Below are 14,873 nucleotides of genomic sequence, written 5' to 3'. Positions count from 1 at the left end.
AGTGCGAGAACAAGAGGCGAGATGGAGCGAGAAAATGGTTTCGCTCTAGGAGTTTTCCCAACTTCAAAGCGCCTTTCTCAAGTACCAACCTATGTTTGGCAAACGGGGATGATAGTTGTTTTAGTATTTGCTCGTACATGGTGTGTATATGTTAGTATGCGTGTATGACATTTCAGTATAAATGAAAAGGATTGGCAGCAAATTTCTAGCGAGGCGCTGCTGTCACTGAATGATGAATGTTTCTTCCAGTACATTAGTCAGAAGATTATTGACTGTTGGGCAATAAATTGCGGTAAACGAATGAAAATGATGCATGTTATGTTGCGGCGACTGTTGCGTTACAATGAAAGGTGAATCTCACTTTCCTCGACTCGGTGTTGGAATATTTTTATTCAATTCCCGCAAGAAATAGAAATGATTTGATATACATTAAAATATTCACAATAAAATTTTCAAACTAAATTTTCAAGTAACATCAACTCTTTGGAACCTTTAGTTTTTTTTTTAATTTGCTAGTCTTAAAATAACATTCAAACTTCAAGTTCTCTGGAGCCACCTTTTTTTACATTATTTTTTTAAAACTAATTTTAACGATAAAATAACTCTCTTGAGCCACCATGTTTTTCCAAGCTCGATCGAAAATCAAAAATCAAGGTGCATTTTCAAACAAACACATTAAATTAAAAGTATGATTTAATTTTAAAAGAAGAAAATTAAAAAAATTTTAAATTTAAAATTTGAATTTAAAAGATTTTAAAATACGGTGGCTCCATAGAATAAATTGAATATTAAAAAATACAAGGCTTAACTTAAATTTACTGAAAATAAGCAGCACAGCATTTCAGTTGTCATTCTAGGCTTCCCTCAAATACCTTCCTCAACTTTGTTTCGTTCCAATTCATTAGCATACACCCTTGTGGTGTTTTATTACTGCTGCTTCTATTTTTGTACATTTTCTCGGCTTTGCTCGTCGTGATGTGAAATTAAATCTTGCATCCATCCAAAAGCCACTGCTGCTGCTGTTAGAATTGGTGGTATTTAGTTTGACTTGGAGCAGCTTAAGTTCGGTTCTGTTCTGCCTCGAAACACGAAGGTCAGGTCAGTTCTCACACTCATTCATTACTCATTCTAATGTATGCCAAACGGAAAAGAAAGTAATGTTTTATAGCCCCTTCCTGCTGCTCTTATTGGCTTAATTATACGACAAAAAAATGAAATCCTCAAAGTACTCGGTTGAAGTTTTTTACTCTTCATTGTTGACTATTAAATGCCAATGTGTCAAAACAGTTATTCAGATTGGGGATTTACAATCTGAATAAATTTAAATAACTAAAATGGTGGATTCTATTTATTTTAAAAAAAAAATCAAAGGTTGTAGATATTTTCAATTTTAGAGGTCCTAATAAAATTGTTCTTAAGTAAAAAAAGAAAAAAAGTGTTTACTTTGACATAATGAGACAGTATGGTGGCTCCAGAGAGTAGAAGTGAAACATTTGCTTAACACGTTCGTCGCCATAGCACCCATATTCGGGTGACGGGTGTATTTCCTGGGGGGCCCCGTCACATCAAAAAGCGTGTGACGCTCTCTTACTTGAGTTTACCGCTCAGTTTCGCCACACGTTTCAAATATGGGAGTTCTCCCTCTTTGCTTTCTCTCTCAGAAAATTTCTTTGGGCCCGGCTAGTAAAACTACCAAAATGAGCGTGGCGACGAACGTGTTAAAGAAGCAGGTTATTATGAATTAAAAAAAAAGCTTTACTTGTCTTAACAACTAAATGATTATTACTCTCTGGAGCCACTATAGAATCTTATTGACTATGGTCATGCCAAAAACAAAAAAAATCGCAAATAAAATTATTTTAATCCTTCAGTGAGCTATTGTCATGAAAAATTTCAATGAGTTTTAATGAAAAAAAATTGTTTAAGCAAAAAAATAGATATTTTCAGAACGATGTGTGAAATTTTGCCAATTCAATTAAACGGAGATAGTTGAGAGTTAATAATTTGATTGGCATTCTGATACGATTCTATCTAAAGGTTGTGCCGCTTATCAAATCAAATGTGATGTAAGCTATCGTTCTATACTTGTCAGGTTAGAAGTTCAAACCTCGATTACTCATGAAAAATTTATAACCGGTTCCAAGAAAAGAACCATCTTCTTTCACCAGCCACCCAATTTTCCCGCAATATACTCCACCACGCACCAGTCCGATGTTTTCTCTCTTCCATTGAAGTTGTACTCTCACCCCAAAATGTATTCAACAATGCTAGCGATGTAGTGGTGATTTTACTGCTGAACACAATACATGTGGTGGCTCCTGCCAGTCCTTGTTTTATTACCTTCTACCAACCAAGTACGATTCCGTACGAGCGTTGATGTAGGTTTTGCTGCAGCAGTCCCTCGAGAGCGAAGGAACATTACTAGCATGCTATACAATCCATTGGTTTTTCTTGGAATGCCTCATCTATGTCTGCCTGGCCGCTTTTCTCCTTACTGTCTACACACAATTTAACGGGCCAACGCACCACTGCAAATGCTGACACTTTACTGGGAACGTTTCTCTTCATCGTTCACAGGCAATAAATGGAATTTATGAAAATGTATCAATTTCAAAATTTGAGCTAGTTTTAAACATTTTTATGTCACGAAAATATTCTTCTCATCTTTTTCATTTTTTCTATAGACTGAAATACCCGCAGAGAAATTACACTGCAAAAAAAATTAAATTTGAATTTTTATCGTCCTACTTCGTGGCATATATTTGGCCCATCGCTTTTTAAACATTTTTGTATTGCAAATAAAAGCATTAGTTTGAATCACAGAACGTTTAGCAAATTTTTGTCACAGATCACAGAATATTGAAAATGTATGCAGAATTCAAGGAATTTCTTGTACATACTTTTGAAATTATAAATTTTTGTATCACTATTTATCCCATATTTTTAATCTTATTTATAAAATATTCGTGCTTATGTTATGAAAATCTATTTTCTAAAATGGATTTATTAAAAAACGATTGAATTTGTGAATAATTTCCTTCACTTTTCTATAAAGTTCATGACAACAGCATCACAGAAAAGCGTCACATAATTTTGAGGTCAAATCATAGAATTGCAGATTTTTATTTGTCAAAAAACAGAATTTTTTTCGGCAACCTTTTTTACAGAGTCGAAATTTATATACAGATGTGTTCCTTGTTGCATATAATTTTGAGATTTTGTTCTACAGTGTTACAGTGTTACAGTGTTTTACAGTTAATATATCTTTGAAATGGCTTCAAGTTCAAGAAATTGAGGAAATCTAGAGAATCGGAATTCAAACGTAATAAATAACAGATAAGGGGAATTATATATCAAGTAGTTTTACTTTAAAACAATATAAATTAAGGGGGAGGGGGGGGCTAGAATAAGTATAGGTATAAGAATTTATCCCGCATCATTATTGACTGACCAAATCAAAAAAACCTTTTTTTAAATCTGTGAAATTCTGAGCATTAGAAGTTGAAGTCTACTGAATTTATGTTTTTAAATGTAACTACATATTATCACATTTAGAGGAACTATTTGGCAATAGTTTCTGTTTTCAACGTTTTATCTGATGAAAATCTTATTTTTTATTAAATATTGTAATCCACATCAAATTTTTAAATCTTTAACACCTTGCATGAAAACGTTTATTTTGTGTTTTAAAGAAATTAAACGAAAAAAAATATTTTAATGTTGATTATAAACTTTGCAATTCCTGCTTTAGCTCTGATTGCAACTTTCATCCTCAATTTTGAAGTGGAATTTCATTAGTAACTTATTTCTCAAATCTTGATTTGAAACAATGATTATAATTTGAGACATTGAATTGTGGTTCTGAATGAAATCCGAATTAAGGTTTCAAATTTAACTCTGGAACTGTTATATCTGTATCTAACACAAAATCCGGACAACTCTAAGCAGAATCCAGAGATTTGAAAAAAGTTCTTTTAGAGCGTGACAGAAAACATATCAAATTCACATTTTTTATCGAAAAACGTCGGCAGCATTCAAATCGTTTTTAAAACTCTCAAAAGCAATAACAATTTAGATAAAGCTCAAAAAATTGTGACCAACTTGAGATTTCTGTTATAGTCCTTGAAAACTAAGGTTTGTTCGAATAAATCAGTAGAATCTAGAATGCCTACATTATATTAAATAATTGATCACTAACCCTGATTTATTAAATAGAGAATACATTTTGGGAATTCTCAGCTAATTCACCGTTATGATTTGAATATGAAATATTTTCTCCACATTAAAAAAAAGTTACGGCTTTTACGGCGGCTAAAAAAATTTCAACCTAAATATATCTTATTGAAAAGAAAATACAGTAATTATCAGTTTTTGAAAAAAATTTGCAGTGCAGAATAGGTAGATAAAGAAAATCCCTTTCCATTTTCATTAAGTTTAAACGTCTAGCACAATTACAAGGCACATATGTACATATATTGCATTTACTTAAAACTTTTAACTTTATTTGTGAGGAATAGACAATTTTCGGAGGGGTTCATATTTACTTAACTTAACAAAAAGACTTTAATATAAACATTCCAAAATTTTATTCGGAGAGTATCCGGAAAAATGCCGAGTATTATCAAAATTAAAGAAATATACATGAATAAAGTTAAAAAAATAAAAATCCCATAAAATTTTTAAGTTTTGTCGAGCATTGCTGGGAGTAAAATGAATAAAACCAGGCAATTAGAAATGCTCACTTGTTAAGCATAAGTATGAGATTGAATACAGCAACATTAATGTTAGCTTATCGATCATTTTTGGAATTTGCTCTGATTTAAACAATCTATCCCCTTTTCCAAAAATTAATTTGAAAAAAAAAACGAATAAATTAAATATCTTCTATAGTAACTTAGATAATTAGTAAGTAACTAACTAACTACATGGACATGAAGAAATCGACAATACTGAGTTTGAATTTCATTCAAATTTCTGAGATATTCAACTAGTTTAACCTTAGTATTAATTTATTGATTCTGATGTACTTGTATTGTAAATTTCATTGAGCGATTCTTTAAGTATTAATTTTTCTTCCAGATTTATGATTCTGTATTTTTAACATTTCATTTTTCTACTGAATTTATGTTTTTAAATGTAACTACATATTATCACATTTAGAGGAACTATTTGGCAATAGTTTCTGTTTTCAACGTTTTATCTGATGAAAATCTTATTTTTTATTAAATATTGTAATCCACATCAAATTTTTAAATCTTTAACACCTTGCATGAAAACGTTTATTTTGTGTTTTAAAGAAATTAAACGAAAAAAAATATTTTAATGTTGATTATAAACTTTGCAATTCCTGCTTTAGCTCTGATTGCAACTTTCATCCTCAATTTTGAAGTGGAATTTCATTAGTAACTTATTTCTCAAATCTTGATTTGAAACAATGATTATAATTTGAGACATTGAATTGTGGTTCTGAATGAAATCCGAATTAAGGTTTCAAATTTAACTCTGGAACTGTTATATCTGTATCTCCAGAGAGTGTTAATTTTATTCATTTTTTAACTTCCAGGTTTGAAATTTCAATTTTTCTTTTAATGAGCTATGATGAAAATATTCATTCTGCTTCCGACGAGGCACATATTAGGCGATTAATCATCATATGGATTTTTTTATATTAATCTTAGATTTTTTAACTAATCAGAAAATTTTGGAAAGCGATAAAGTTATTAAATAAATTGAGAATTAATTGTGCATTTATCAGCTCTAATCAGAGTTTTCAGAGAGATAAACTCTTTCGCAATGTTTGCATGTGTACCGTATGAGACCCAATGGTAACGCTTTTAAGGAATCCATTTTTTGTTCGATTCGGAAAAAAGCACTGAAACGTAGTATAATTGACGTACTTCGAAGGGAAAAAAGTGAAATTTTCCATAGGTATGTGACATGAAACGCGAATTCGGAAAAAGTGTCGATGTACCAAAGGCAGCGCACGCATATGTTTATTATTCCGATTGCCCCGCTAAAGTGTAGGTACCAACGGACGCGCACTGTTTCGATTAACTTTTTTGGAACCTTTGGATAGTTTTGCTGGAGAACTCGAATAAAAAAAAACACACTCAAAACAGAGCTTTTAATTAGCAACAACAGAGAAAAACGGCTAAATCTAAAAATAAAATGTTTGATTTGATTATTCCTGAGATTGAAAAACAACGTAAATTTGTTTTCTCTCAGGCAATCGCTAATTGAATAGTGTAGGAATCAAAAAATGTAAAGTTATTGATTTTCGAAGAAAATAATTATCAAAGTTGAAAATGCGTGGCCATAATTGGGTCTCACACGGTATCAACAATTATTGATTGAAGATACCGACGTTGTTGTTTTTTAAGGCAATATACTGTACTCATATGGTAAGTCATATGAAAAAAAATATTTATAGGGGCTCGCCGAGAAAAAAATCCCCAGGCCTCCCGAAGCCTTGATCCGGAACTGCTCCTACCAGCAAAATTCTCTTTGCCAATTCGAAATTCAAGCTCTCCAAAATTTGAAAATTTATGAGTTTTCAAACATTTCTTCTTAATAATTTCATATTCATGAAAATCTAGAAGAATATTGCATAACCGGAATTCATTACCAACAGCACACAGACTCCTGTGTAAGACTCCGAGTAATTCAGTAATTTTCCAACATTTTCCAAATAAATTATTTTTTTCATATTCTTCAACTTATCTTTTAATCTTACCTTTACTGATGGACTCATTTCCAATTAAATAAAATACGACGACTGAAATTGAAGTCGTCAAAATATAAAGATTAACGGTAAAATTAAAGCAATTATATTTACACGTTTACATGAGTACATACGAAAAGTTGAAATATAATAGTTGAAACATAATAACATGCAGTGATTTTATAGAGAAAAAGCATGTTATCCACTCGTACAGTTTTGCACATGACCATTCAAAAACGAACAGAAATCGTCATCAGTGTATTACCACACGTTCATCCGCAACACTGACAAAATTTTACGTCCACTTTCAGTTTAAATCTGAGGCACTATCGGTGCAAAACTGACAGCATAAACCAAAAAAATGATGCTAAAAAGTGAACACTGGTGATGAACTGGTGCAAAAGTGGACATAAACGATCATGCATATGAAATTCATCCAACACATTATATTTAGTGTTGGAAAGCAAATTTTAACATAACTGTTTGAAATTAGCGATAACTTTCAACCCTAGAAGACAGTCTAAATATTTAAAATGTCCAATACAAATCATTCCCAAACACGGTATATTTCGTAGAATGATTTAAAGAAAAAATACAATAACGCTAATTTTGGCATGGATAGTCAGTAGAGATTTTTCAGGTTCATTTAAAAAAAATTAAAATATTTGATCGGTAACGCTCATACATTTTTTTAAATATTTTCTATTTAAAATCTTCAAAAAATATTTTTTTTAGGTGTTTTATAATTTCAGAGGTGCTAATTCCCTTAGTTTTTATTTTTAAAATTTTTTATTGAACTGAAACCCCAATTATTTCAAATACTAAGAAAAATAATCAAAATTATTTTAAACTTGTAACGGAGCTATTAAAGCAAAGAAAATTGCTTAAAAAAATAGTGATCCTAAAATTTAAAATCGGCTGGATAATCCTGTCAACAGTCTGGGAGGGTCAAATTATTGGAAATTATAAGCCTTTCTCGAATGGATGATAATTCTTCATCATCCCCATCTGAGAGTAGAACAACTCGACTCCGAAAATATCTTGAGGGCTCATCTTCCTCTGGATTTTGGGTGGTTTTTATCCGGCCCAAAAAGAACGATAAGCCTCTTATCGTGGTACAGATCACTGAAGATCTGGCGAGGTGGCCCTCTGTAACCAGTGTTACAAAACTGCGTCCGAATAAGCTGCGCGTTCCTGTGGTTTATTCGAAAGCTGCAAACGATATTGTTGCCAGTAATTTTATAAACCTGGAGTATCACGTCTACATCCCGTCTCGAGACGTAGAGATTGAGGGCGTGATCACAGAGATGAGTCTGGAGGCGGAGTATGTTAAATCCAACGGTGTTGGTAAGTTCAAGGGCCTAGATTCGACTTCGGTCGAAATCTTGGATCGCCGTCAACTTCGAACTGCTAACGTCGTAAATGGAGTTACAAAGTACTCGTCTTCAGCTTCATTCCGTGTGACCTTCGCTGGTACCGCCCTCCCTCACTACGTCTTGATTGACGGAGTTTTAAGGCTTCCTGTAAGACTCTTCGTGCCTCGACCCATGCATTGTCAAAATTGCATCAAGTTGGGGCACACAGCGTCGCACTGTTGCAATAAGCCACGCTGTCCCTAATGCGGGGAGAATCATGGGGCTGGAGCATGCTCAGCAATAGAGCAGAAATGTGTCTATTGCGGGGGCTCACCCCATGAAAGGCATTTAAGGGTCGCTGGGATAAAAAGAAGCGCTCTTTGAAAGAACGATCGAGACGTTCGTATGCCCCTATCTTAAAGAGCGCTTCTCCACTGGCCCAACCTCATTCAAGTAACATTTTTTCTGTGTTGCCAGTTGACAACGAAGAGACGACTGATGAGGAGGGCCCTTTTATCTTCGTTGCGAGCCCCCGGAAACGAGCTAAAATTCCTAAGAAAATCCCTACAATAAGCCCTCCAATCCGCGTCCCTAAAAAGCCGAACATTGCAGAACCACAAAAATAAACTCCTCCTGGATTTCGTACGATCTATTCACCACAGAATAATCCAACACCAACAGGAACCTCAAAGGCTACCATTACAAATCCAGTTTTATCAGAATCAACTTCCCAGCCGGGATTGTTTAAGTTGACAGACATTCTAAATAGAGTATTTTCGTTTTTCAACGTTTCTGAATCCATCAGAAGCATTGTAACAACAATCCTTCCTGTAGTAAAGACATTTTTGAAGCAATTGATGCAAACTTGGCCCCTCATTTCAGTGTTTATCTCTCTCGATGGCTAATTTAAGCCGAGAGGTTGCACATATCACTGTTTTACAGTGGAATTGTCGTAGTCTCGTCCCTAAACTGGACCCGTTCAAATTTTTACTTAATGAAACTAGTTGCGATATTTTTGCGTTGTCCGAAACTTGGCTTTCTTCACAATCTAACATCTCATTCCACGATTTTAACATTATCCGTTTGGATCGCAACGATTCTTACGGAGGGGTGCTTTTGGGGATCAATAAGCACCACTCCTTCTATAGTATCCACCTCCCTGTATCAGGAGGAATTGAAGCTGTTGCTTGTCATACAACTATAAGAGGTAAGAATTTATGCGTTGTCAGTTTGTACCGGCATCATAGAGTTGCAGTGGACCGAAGTCACCTAGAGGTCCTGTGCTCAGTGCTTCCTGAGCCAAGGTCGATCCTGGGTGACTTCAATTCACATGGAACTGTCTGGGGAGAACAAATTGACGATAGTCGTTCTACACTTATTTATGACATTTGTGACAGTTTCAATTTAACAATTTTGAACACGGGTGAAAAAGCACGGGTACCTAAACCTCCTGCAAGACAAAGTGCAATTGACCTCTCACTCTGCTTGAATTCACTTTCATTGGATTGCCAGTGGAAGGTAATCCCTGATCCCAATGGTAGTGATCACTTGCCAATCAAAATTACAATCACCAACGGGGCCAGCACTTCGAATTCAACAAATATGGCATATGACCTTATAAGACACATCGACTGGAAAAAGTACTCGGACGAAATAACAGATGCTATTGATTCTATGAATGTTTTACCTCCTTTGGAAGAGTACCACTTTCTTTCACGTTTGATCCATGAAAGTGCACTTTGCGCCCAAACAAAACCCCCCCCTGTCCAGATTCTACACATGTGCAAAAAATAATCCGGAACGTGCCCTCTGATAGGTGTGGTCTGGATTCCAGCTTTTCGATGGTCGAATTTTCACTTGCGCTGCTCTCTTGTAACAACTAAGCTCCGGGAATTGATCAAATCAAATTTAACTTGTTGAAAAACCTTCCGGACGCCGCAAAATTTCGCTTGTTTAATTTATTTAATCAATTCTTGGAGAACAACATTGTCCCCAAGAGTGGAAACAAGTGAGAGTTATCGCTATCCAAAAGCCTGGAAAACCAGCATCCGATGCGAATTCGTCGATAGAATTAAAATTTATTCCTGAAAAAATCATTTTCTCAACGTTTTGTATGATCATTAATTCACAAATATCCACAGTACTACAATTCTTATTCGCAAATGTAGTTCAAATGATTGATTGCAAATTTATTAATCTTCAATATGAGAAAATGAAATTTGAAATTGATATTATGTAGCCGAAGATGGAGGAATTTCAGTGCTAGTACATTAACTTTCAACTAAATTTCATATTCCAAATTCTATTGGAAAAAAAAACAAAATTCAAAAATGACGTAAGCAAGTGGTATCAGAAAAAAAATCCGAAGCATTTGTGAAATCATTTTAAAGAACAAGTTTTTAAAAAAATTAATTTTTCGTTGAAAACCAATCAAAGAATGTTGGGCTATTGTTATTCATGTAGGTATCTTAAAATTTCATTTCACCAAAATAAGTTTTACAAGATTAAAACGTACGATTATAAATTCTATTTACATTTGGATAAAAAACTATAAAATGGATATTCCGAATAATAAATTTTAAATAAAATTTTCAGACAAAAATAATGTAATAAGAAAATCCAAATCACTTATCTTTCCAAGCGTTGTAGATTTTTTTATGCTTCAGGTTAATAAAAACTTGATTTTATCTGTAAATGACTTAGCAAAGGTTATATTTTCCATTTCTGAAAAAATAGAGTAACTGTTTTTTTTCTTTTAACCATTTCCTGTAAACACACCGTGCAAAATGAGATAATCCATACTTCGTTATTTTTATCAATCCACTGAACATCATTTTTTTTTTTATTTGGTAGACGGTGCCTTTTATTGGACCAATAAAAAGAAAAATTCGGCATCTCTGAAAGTTTGCCACATTATAGAAGAGACCTCACCTCATATCCATCTTACTATTTGCGAAAAATATGATCAGAGGGTTTAGCTTAGCTAGCTTATTCTTTTAATTTTAAATATTTGGATGAAAAAGATTTTTAACCAAAAATTTTAACAAAAAAATATAAATTTTAAAGAAAATTTTATAATTATTTTTAAAAATTTCTAGAAATAGCTGTAAAATGATTGACAACGTTGTAGAATACTAAAACCCTTCTCTATGATCATTTCGAAGACAGGAATAAGTTTTGAGTGTAAGAAGAAAGCAACGATTTAATCATATAGCATTTTATTTTTTGTCCCTTAAAATTCATGTGAAGATGGACATTATTTGGGTGTGGTTCTAAAGAAAAAGTCATTGCAAACTAACAGTTATGATTAATAAATGTATATTGGGGGGGAGGGGTGCCTGGAGCCTGAAAAGTTTCCTCTTTGTTCAAAGCGAACGACAGAATTTTTGCAAATTTTTAAAATGAGATTTATGTATTTGCGGGTACGGGTTGGTTTGAAATTTTGTTTGAAAAAAAAAACGCAAAAATTGGTTTGGAAAATGTCACTCTTTTGGATGTTATCTGGATATTGTTTAAAAAAAGTAGCTCAACAATAGATGGAACCACCGTAAACACGTGTCAATATCAAGCTTTTTCAGATTTGCATCAGGTGTTGATTGTAAGCATAACAAATTAGAGCAAGCAACTGTCAAGTATTTTCGGACACCTGATTTTAATTTGTATTTCCAATATTCTTTCCCCCTTTGAAACTTTGACTCAATCTGAAAAAAAAAAGATTTTGCTGGCCAAAGTCCTAATTTGGTGCAAGGCTATCGATTTTGTGAAATTAAAATGACTTACATTTTAAAACACTGCTCCAAAAGACTGGAACAAACTGCGATTCAATAAATTTCCTTTGAAATAACTTTTAATTTGCAAAGTGAGTTCACCCAAAACGAGTCGCGCCCATTAATTGAAAGTAACTGCTGCAATCACACATGTACTCACTCATTCGAAGGCACCCCAGTTTCCAGTTGATCATAAATGCTGCAGCAAAGTGTTGTCATTCAACCAACAAATTCACATTCATAGAACGCACCGAATGACACCGTCCGTAGTCGTCTACGCTTTGATAGTAATCAGGTTGGCGCCAGCTGGAGGATTTCTGGGCTGCCTGCCGTCTACTCTATTTTGATTCGAGCCTAGGCAACAGCATCCTTTTTTCAGCAGCCCATTGAAAACTACAACACGCTAGCCCATATGAACATGAAAAATCCTTCACGTGTGCAGCAGCATCATCGGTTGGCGACTATGTACACTGGTATGTGTATGTGTAGATGTCCACGAGCAAGGGCCAAAGTGGTTTTTAAATTTTAAATGTGTCAATGACCCATTTTTTCCAACCCGCTTCAAACTGGGTTGGATGCTGTACTCGTAAATTTGCCATTTTTTATTTGGTGGAAAGGACATTGGAACTTTGTTGTCGTCCGAGCGAGGACAACCAGCTTTTAATTTTTCCATGTAATTAGGGAACAGTCGAAAATCGTTATTGAAAATTTGAGAGATTCAGAAAATGAAAATTTTCCCACAGAAATGAAAATAAGGCTTAATTTTTAAATAAATTATTTCAAAAAGTTTGATGAAAATTAGAACATTCAAAATAGCAGAAACTATTTAAGTCAAGAGCTCTTACATTGGAGCCCAACTTCTTCTTACAAGCTCAGTAGCAAGATAGGTGAATGAATAAGCGAGCAAGTACGATGCTTCTGCAGGAGGATTAGGCAGAAGATGAAGGCCGTGACCCACTTTTCCTGACTGCTGCTGCTGCTGATACTTGACTTTCTCACATTGGGGCGCGCCCGTTGTCCGTCCAGTGAAAAATATCGTTCTACAGAGAATCTCGGCACAGCAGCAGACCAATCCCTAAGAGAGGAGGAAGAAGACGATGTTGAAGGACATTTTCCACCTCAAACACCTCGAGCGAAGAGGAAAAAAATTGGTGAGGGAAAAGTTTTACCCAGAATCCTATTAGTTAAATCAGGAGCCAGAAAAAGTAAAACCTACTTGGAGAAGAAACAGAGAAAAAAGTCAACATTTTTCGACTGACTTATCTTTTTCGATGAATCTAGGTTGATCTTTAACGACAACAGATGGTGCTGATGTTAATATGTTAAAAATAAAATTGAGGTAACATTGAGTTTGTCGTCTTCGGTGTTTATCGTATCCTTATCTGAACAATACTTATTTTTTTTTTTTAAACGAACACACACACATAGGATCTCAGTGAATTTTCATGTTTCTTTGAAGAGATCTTCTTTTCCTTAACTCTAAGCGTACATCTTTCGAAGTTATGATGGTTAGCATCTTACAAATGCTAAAACCACTAGACCACAGAAAGTGTACTATGTATGCCATGACCGGGATTCGATCTCATGAACCTTGGCGTAGAAGACTTGAGCTCTAACCACTACGCCAAAGTTGCTGGCTATTCAGGTTTTATTTAGCAGGGCGAACCGCAAAAATAAAGGCGAAACATAAAAATAGCACCGAAAAGACTGAAAAACGGCAACCTTTAACAGTTCATCTATATTCTTGAAATGAAACATTCAATCAGTTAAGCTTTGTACTTCGAATTTATACAATTGGACCGTTTTAAATAGAAATTTATAAGTCAGAGAAAAATTTATTTGCACCGACAAAGCATGTTTTTCAACCATTTCATGATTGATGGAGTACAAATAGTAGTGTTTAAGGACTCTCCATATTTTGAAACACTATTTTTTAAGAAGCATCATAAATACTCGAACTCATTTTTGGCAAAAGTATTTTTTAACTTGTGTTGCAAATTTTTTAAGATTGTGAAGAAGTCAATTTTTGTGATAAATCACGGTGTCTTTGGGAGAAAAATTTACGAAAAATCAACGAAAACTGGGACTTTCCCCGTTTATTTGAGCCCAAATTTGAAATAATCCAGCAGGGGTTCTAGAATATTTTTTTTAAAATATTTTTTAACCTTTTCACTGGTTTATTCAAAGGAAAAATCTTTATTCTAACTCTATATGTCAATAGCATGATCGAATAGGAAAATTCCCTGGCTACAACTTTATAGAAAGATATCAAAGTGATACAAATTGAGAAAAAAAGAGTTGTTACGTCGCAACCTGAGTGATTATTATTTCATTTGAAAAAACTCATAATCTACTCACCACTGATTGGACCAAATCCAGAAATAGTATCCAAAAAACATAGTGATTGATTGTAGAGTTTTAAAATTTTCAGAACGGGTTTTTTTTTCATTTTCAAGAAAAGTTCAAGAAAAATTTGTGTGAGGACTTTAACACACAAATGTTGAGAACTAGAAAACAAATTGGATTTTCTTCCTACGTTTAAGCTCAAATTTCAAATAATCAAAATAAATACTTACCTGGATATCAAAATAAATACTTACTTAGTTGAGAATCTTTCATCCTTCCTTTAATTAATGATTATTGAAAGTTATCGTACATTTCACTGTTAATCGATCATTCAACTTTAGACACGATTTCCACAAGGATGTTTTTTTTATTGACATCTTTATGACACATCTTTTTGACATCTTTATGACACAAAGATGGTAAAGAATCTATATATATAAAAATGAATTTCTGTCTGTCTGTCTGTCTGTTCCCTATAGACTCGGAAACTACTGAACCGATTTGCGTGAAACTTGGCAGGTGGGGGTATTGGAGGCAGGGGAAGGTTCCTATTATGGTTTGAGACCCCTCCCTCTCTTAATAAGGGAGGGAGGGGCCTCCCAAACAAAAGACAATTTTTTGCATAACTCGAGTACACATCAAGCAAATGGTATAAAATTTGGCATGGGGTGGTATTTGGGAACG

The 14,873-nt window shown here is 33.9% G+C and overlaps 1 protein-coding gene across 32 annotated transcripts in view; it reads right to left on the bottom strand.

Moving 5' to 3' along the window:
* The window catches only part of LOC129741722 (sodium channel protein para), a 344,044-nt gene that overhangs the window by 231,917 nt on the left and 97,254 nt on the right, over window positions 1-14,873 (bottom strand). The window lies entirely within an intron of this gene.

This window comes from Uranotaenia lowii, chromosome 2 (genome assembly GCF_029784155.1).
Source record: "Uranotaenia lowii strain MFRU-FL chromosome 2, ASM2978415v1, whole genome shotgun sequence".
Lineage (NCBI taxonomy): Eukaryota > Metazoa > Arthropoda > Insecta > Diptera > Culicidae > Uranotaenia > Uranotaenia lowii.
The sequence above is the reverse complement of the archived record's forward strand: the minus strand, read 5'-3'. Positions and strand labels throughout refer to the sequence as shown.